The sequence below is a fragment of the Nicotiana tomentosiformis genome, chromosome 5, assembly GCF_000390325.3.
Source record: "Nicotiana tomentosiformis chromosome 5, ASM39032v3, whole genome shotgun sequence".
In the NCBI taxonomy this organism is placed as follows: domain Eukaryota; kingdom Viridiplantae; phylum Streptophyta; class Magnoliopsida; order Solanales; family Solanaceae; genus Nicotiana; species Nicotiana tomentosiformis.
This window is the reverse complement of record NC_090816.1, coordinates 91,958,017-91,964,488: the sequence shown is the minus strand read 5'-3', so window position 1 is coordinate 91,964,488 and position 6,472 is coordinate 91,958,017. Positions and strand designations below refer to the sequence as shown.

Here is a 6,472-nt window from a genome sequence, read left to right as displayed (position 1 = left end):
CGTTGTCCTTCTGCCTTACCTTGAAAAGGTCTGAATTCCTACTTTCAACCTTGATGGCCCCAGCATATGCCTTTACGAAAGAATCTGGAAGCATAGCAAATGAGTCAATAGAATTAGGTGGTAAATTGTGGTACCATATCATAGCTCCCTTCGACACGGTTTCTCCGAATTTCTTTAGCAAGACAGATTCGATCTCGTCATCCTCTAGATCGTTCCCTTTGGTAGCACATGTCTAAGAGGTGACATGCTCATTTGGGTCGGCCGTTCCATTGTATTTAGGAATCTCGGGCATGCGAAACTTCTTGGGAATCGGTTTGGGAGCTGCGCTCGGGGGGTAAGGTTTTTGCAGGAACTTTTTGGAATCCAAACCCTTCAATATTGGCGGTGCCCTCGGAATTTGATCAACCCTGGAGTTGTAAGTTTCCACTTCTTGTCGTTTTCCTCGATCTTCTTTTCCCCCGACTCAATTCGTTTTGTCAGTTCTTCGAGCATCATCATGATTGCAGGATCGGCCCCCGATTCATTCTCGCTCGATTTCCTTGAAGCCGATTCAACCCTGTGGATAACTTCCTGGGACGGTTCGGGCTCGATCCTGCTCGGTGGGTGATTTTGGTTTTGGAGCTGGGCTATTGCTGCCTGTTGAGCCTGCAACATTTAGAAGATCACCTGCAGGCTGATCCCGCCCTCTTCGCCGCCATGTGTGCTTTGAGCGGCTGATCGAACATCCCTATGGACGCTGCCATCGGGATCGACGACCAAATTTGCGTTGATGGCTACATGCAAGCTGACGTCGATTGGATCTACAGCCGGAACTCAATCGGGGCCAACCGAAGGTACGTCGCTCCCTGACGCTATGTTATCATTTTCGTCGTGATGACCGAAATCATTATCCACGTCTAGGGGTGCTGACTTGAGAGTTTGACATTTTGGTCCTGGAATCAAAGATACTCCAAAGAACAAGTGTAAAATAGTACTCTCTCGATTCCAGTTTATGTGAACCTATTTCTTTTTTGGTTAGTTCCAAAACAAATGACTCTTTTCTAAATTTGGTAATAATTTATCTTAAACTTACAATTGTACCCTTAATGAGAAACTTTTATAACCACACAAATACTCAAGGCACCTTTTTGACTTGTTTAGGACCACAAATTCTAAAAGTCTTCATTTTTTCTTAAATTTCGTGTCCAGTCAAACAGGTTTACATAAATTGGAAAGGAAGGAGTATGTGTTATGGAAGTTTGTACCAGATAATCACTATTATCCTTAGCCCTACTGTGGGTACCAAACTGTTTACCCAAAAAATCGGATAACAATTGAATTTATGCGCGGTTTTAAGGATACGTGATACAACTTGATACAAATTAAGAAAACAGATTGGTACTAAAATTGACGATAAAAGAATAAATGCAAACCACTCGAATTAAACATCCTTGACCTTCGAGTTCAATCACCCTCGAACCAAGAAATGATTCAACTGATGTATGAACAAAATAACAAGATGATAACAATTAGAAATGACAGTATATTGCTTTGTGCTGTGTACTGCAATATGCGTTACAAATTATCAGACCCCCTTTATATAGTAGGGGAGTCCTACTCTTGATACAATTCTATACAAGGTAAAAATCTCATGATTTGCTAATTAATCGACCTCTCCTTGATAAGTGCTGGGATTTCCGCCGTGATCTCCAACCGATCGCGGATATTTTGGCCTTCTGTTATTTGTTTCGGCAAATTTTCCTCAAATCTTGTTCAGTCCCGAGCTCAACAATGTAACTTCGCACCTCGGTTCGATATAACTCAAGATCAAGCTTTAACCTGTCATGTTTCGGTCTCGATTGGTCACACAAGAGACGAACCCGGTCGACTCGAGATCGAGCTTTAATACAATATACATACATAGACCCCATACATACACAAATGCAATATGCATACACCCCTGACTCAATTCCATATATATACACACACCCTGAAACATCATTTGATTGCCCTTCTCCGCCCCAGTATATTCCTCAAGCCACGGTATCGCAGAGAAGTTCACATAGAAAACTGAAATAATCTTAAGTGACGTTAATAGTTGAGAGCTCCACACTAAGCAATATAAGCAAGTAGGTACACTGAAGAAGAGCCTGAAGTGTGCGTATGTAAATGATGCTAAAACACATCCGCTTTTCTTCGTTTCTCTTTTGTACACAGATAGTTGTAGATAAACATACAAATTTAAACTGAAAGAAATTATAAAAGCATTATACTACGTTTGTAATATGTTGCTAGTTAGAGCTAACTAAATACCAAATAATTGTCATATATAGAATGTCGCATAAATTAATGCTATCTCAGTGGACAAATGGAAGAGAAAAAAGAAGAAACCCGTCTAATGAATAGGGGTTTCTTTGTCTTCCTTTTTGTTTTGAATGTGTGAGTAGGGAAAACTGAAGGGGGTTGTAAGGTACTGAAGAAAGTGATAGAAAAGACAGAAATACAGAGAGATAATTGGGCAAGACATAGGTTGTAACTTTCATGATTGTCATTATGTGTATGTTTTCGATGCTTTATTGGAATATGTACAAATTAATTGTTGAGAACATACATACGCATACATACAACACAAAATAAAACACACACAACAGATCCACAAAGTGCTCAGCCATGAGCTTCCCTTCTTGTAGCACGTGAATGTATCAGGCCCCCAAATGGCCCTTGCAACACTCACAACAAACTCCTCAAGATAACTAAAGAATCAAAACCCCAATTTAGAATAAATATGTTTTTACAAATATATATATATATATACACTTAAATCTTTCTTCATGACATTATTACTTCCAAATGTATGTTACTTACCATTTTATATGTTCAGATGCAATTTAACTATATATCTTAACGGGTACGTAGTTATCATTTCAATTAAGCAACAAGAAGATTGACAAAAGAAACTATATATACAACACGGAGAAAATCCAAAGAAAATACGGAAAAGGAAAACATAAAGCAAATTAAGAAACCCTAGACAATCGACGCATAAAATGCAAGCTCAAATAGTACCTGTTGGAATTAAGATGTCAAGTTAAGTACCCTTTCCGATGCTTCACCTTCAATATCTTACCCACAAAAAAACAGCTCTTTCTCAACAAAATAAGAAAGATAAACAAAACAGATATTAGAATTAGGTAGTTAGATTACCATATATATCCGGGATATGCTTGGCTCCTCATACGCCATTCACGGGGACCCAACGGTATTCCGATGAGCTCTGCAAATGGCATACAGGGAGCCAGGCATATGCATATTATGTGAATGTAACCTACATATAAGATAGAAATTACGTTTAAACTTCTTACATATAACTGGTAACTTTTAAAACAGCCCGAATAATTATCTAAGTAAAAGAAAGAAAGCATGGTTGAACTGAAAATTTATCTGCCCGTGATCATTGTCAACAAGAATCAAGAAAATATGAAGAAATATCCAAAGAATTTTAGCTAAGAAGTAAGAAAAAGGAAATGGAGATTTGAGATTGAAAGAAGAGGCAAGCTAAGATGGTTTATATTTTAAGAGAAAAAAAGAGAGATTTGGGTGATCAAACTGAAGTCCTAATCAACTGGATCTTTTAGCCCCACCGAAAAAACATATTTACACGACCATAAGACCAAAAGCTATAGCTGTTTCTTCTACTCTCTTTCTGTTTTCATACATTAATTCATTCAAGTAGAAGGATAGACAAAGGTAGGAGTGATGAAAACAAGCTGTTTAGCACAAAGCAGCGAAATAATCAAAACAGAAAAAGAAGGGCTGTGAAGAAATCAAGAAAGAAGTGTTCTTGTTGTTCTTAATTTGTAGGGTTGCCCTTTTTCTTTTCTTCGAAAGAGAAAAGGCAAAGAAGTTTTTCTGGAGTTGTTTTTGCATCCAAGTCTACTTTACCATCTCTTTACAACACATATAAAGGGAGAATTGGAGGTGTTCTTTTGGAGGGGGGGTGGGGTTAGGGGGTGGGAAGAAATGGGGATTTGGGGTCATGTTGCTAACCACGCAATTTCCTAAGCTTCAAATCTTTACTCTTTACTCTCTCACTTGCTTTTTTCTGGGTCGTAAAAGCCACGGTTGCTTTTCTCCTCTGTCTGAAGCTCCTTTGTCTTCAAGTGTTTGGACGACATGGATTCCTCTCCACTTCCCTTTCTTTCTCTTCCTTTCCTTCAATAAACTAAAAAGTGAAAAACCCTTTAGAGAAATATTGGAAACAAAGCCATTACCCCCATAATAGTAATAAAAATAATAGTTTTATCTTCTTTTTCCCTTCTCATTCTCCCCCTACTCCTACCACTTCTTCTTTATCTTTCTGTCCCTTTGTGTATTCTATACACTATATTACAACTAATCTTATCATTTATAATATAGTTTTTACCTTTTGGAATATCCTCAGTTTCGTCCTAATAATACCCTTATACAACTACTTAATCTGTATTTCCCTTCTGTTTAGGAGAGGACAGTACTAGCTAGGGTGTGACTTTCTAATAATATAATACTAACAATTTTGTAAAACTATGATTTGGCATGACATATAGTGTTAATACTAGTAATTATTTACTCCTTCCGTTTCAATTTATTTGAACTTATTTTCTTTTTAGTCTGTGCCAAAAAGAATAACCACTTTCCCTATTTGGAAAATAATTTACCTTTATACAATGATTAATAGTCACACACAATATATTTGCATCATTTTACATCACAAGTTCAAAAGTCTTTTCTCTTTTCTTAAACTCCATGCTCAGTCAAATGAATTCAATCGAATGAAGTATTATTTTACTTACTACTAGTATATATTGTTGTTGTTTCCATTCAACTAGCTAGTGGTAATTAATATGGTTGGGCCTTATTATGGTTCTTGTTGTTAGAGCGAAGTGGCATTCCCTCAAATTATTGTGCATGGCAAGTGACGAAGAGATTGCAGTCATACTCCGAACGTCCTTATTTGAATTTCCTTTGATGAATGGTCAATCTCTTATAAGAATCTTTTGCTGTCTACACAAGTTCACCAAATAAAACTCTAGGGTTGACATCAATAAAACAAGCTAGTAGGTGTATGTACATGTGATTCACTTTTTGTCTACACTGCGTTAGACCTTTGTGTTATATAGACAATAATATACATAAAAAAATATAGAGCTTAAATTAATTATTTTGCAAAAATATAATGCTCTTTCCGACAGGGATGGCAGTGGGACAGGTGCGGAATGGGTTGAAGCTTAACCAGCAAAACCTTTTACCTGCTTCATCCCGCCCCGCCCCGCCCCACATAGTAACTCAATTAGTTTTTAACTCGCGCCACCTCGACCCGCATCAACCCGCCCCACCCCGACCTGTATAACTTTTTGTTTCCTTTTCTTTTTCCATCTTGTTATTTAGTAGTGTGAGTTGTTATTGTTTTATATAAATCTTAACAAATCTTTTATCATGAACTACCTTTTAAGATTGGGCTGGATTCGGTATTTTATTTTCTTTACGGATGTTTACCCTCAAAATCGGATAACAATTAAATTTGTAAGTAGTTTTAAGGATACGCGGATTAACTTGATACAAAGCGATAAATTAAGTTACTATTGAACAAACAAAGATAAAATAAATTCAAACCACACGAGTTGGATAGTTTCAGCCTTAGTGAAATAGTCACTCTCGAGTCAGGCTCACCACGACCGGTACAGATGAAAAAGAGCAAGAGACAGAGAAAATAATAATATATTACTTTTGAATGCCTATTGCAATGTCCTTCATGAATTATCACACCCCTTTTATATAGTAGGAGAGTCCTACTTTAGGTACAATTCTATAAAAGGTAAAAAAATCTTCTGATTTATTGATTGTTGGTTCCTTATCGATACGTGCCGAGATCCCCGCCGTAATATTCGGCCGATCACGGATATTTTGGTTTTTCTGTTGGCTATGTTGGATTGTCTGACAATGTTCTTCGAAGTCGTTCGAGGCTAGGACCGATTCCGGGACCATGCTCTCGATATTATCGAGGGCAGGCGCCATGCCCCCGGGTTCTAGCAGGTGGAACTTTGGCTCGATTTCGGTCGCTTGCCGCCATATCTCGAGCCTGGCTCATCTTGTCGGAGGTCGAGATGCACCATGAGCTCGATTTCACCCGTATACAGATAGTCCCCTCATTTTTCGGAGAGTAAATGACGAGAAACAACATGAGCTTCTGATTCTTACTTTGATACATCGTGACAGAAATAACAAAACATCTGAAACGTCTCGTCAATCAAGTCATAACGACATTAAATGCGTGTCAGTCGCCGGTCGGCCATCCCTGGGTGTGAAACGCCGCTGAACTACTATAAATACCCCCTCCTTTATTCATTTTTACTTTACATCAAACCTTCTACCCTCGTACCTTCAGGATTTCAATACTCTTTAGCACTTTTACCCCGATTATTCGAGATCTTTTGCAAGAATTTTTACCCATTTTTTT

General features: G+C 37.9%; 1 long non-coding RNA gene across 1 annotated transcript; it reads right to left on the bottom strand.

Annotated features, from left to right (window-relative positions):
* Positions 1-1,499: 1,499 nt before the first annotated feature.
* LOC104094675 (uncharacterized) lies at positions 1,500-4,261 on the bottom strand. The gene is made up of 2 exons (XR_001969001.3): positions 3,046-4,261; positions 1,500-2,049 (listed from the first exon to the last, which is right to left on the bottom strand). It is a non-coding gene; the product is annotated as an uncharacterized lncRNA (long non-coding RNA).
* Between the last annotated feature and the right edge of the window lie 2,211 nt (positions 4,262-6,472).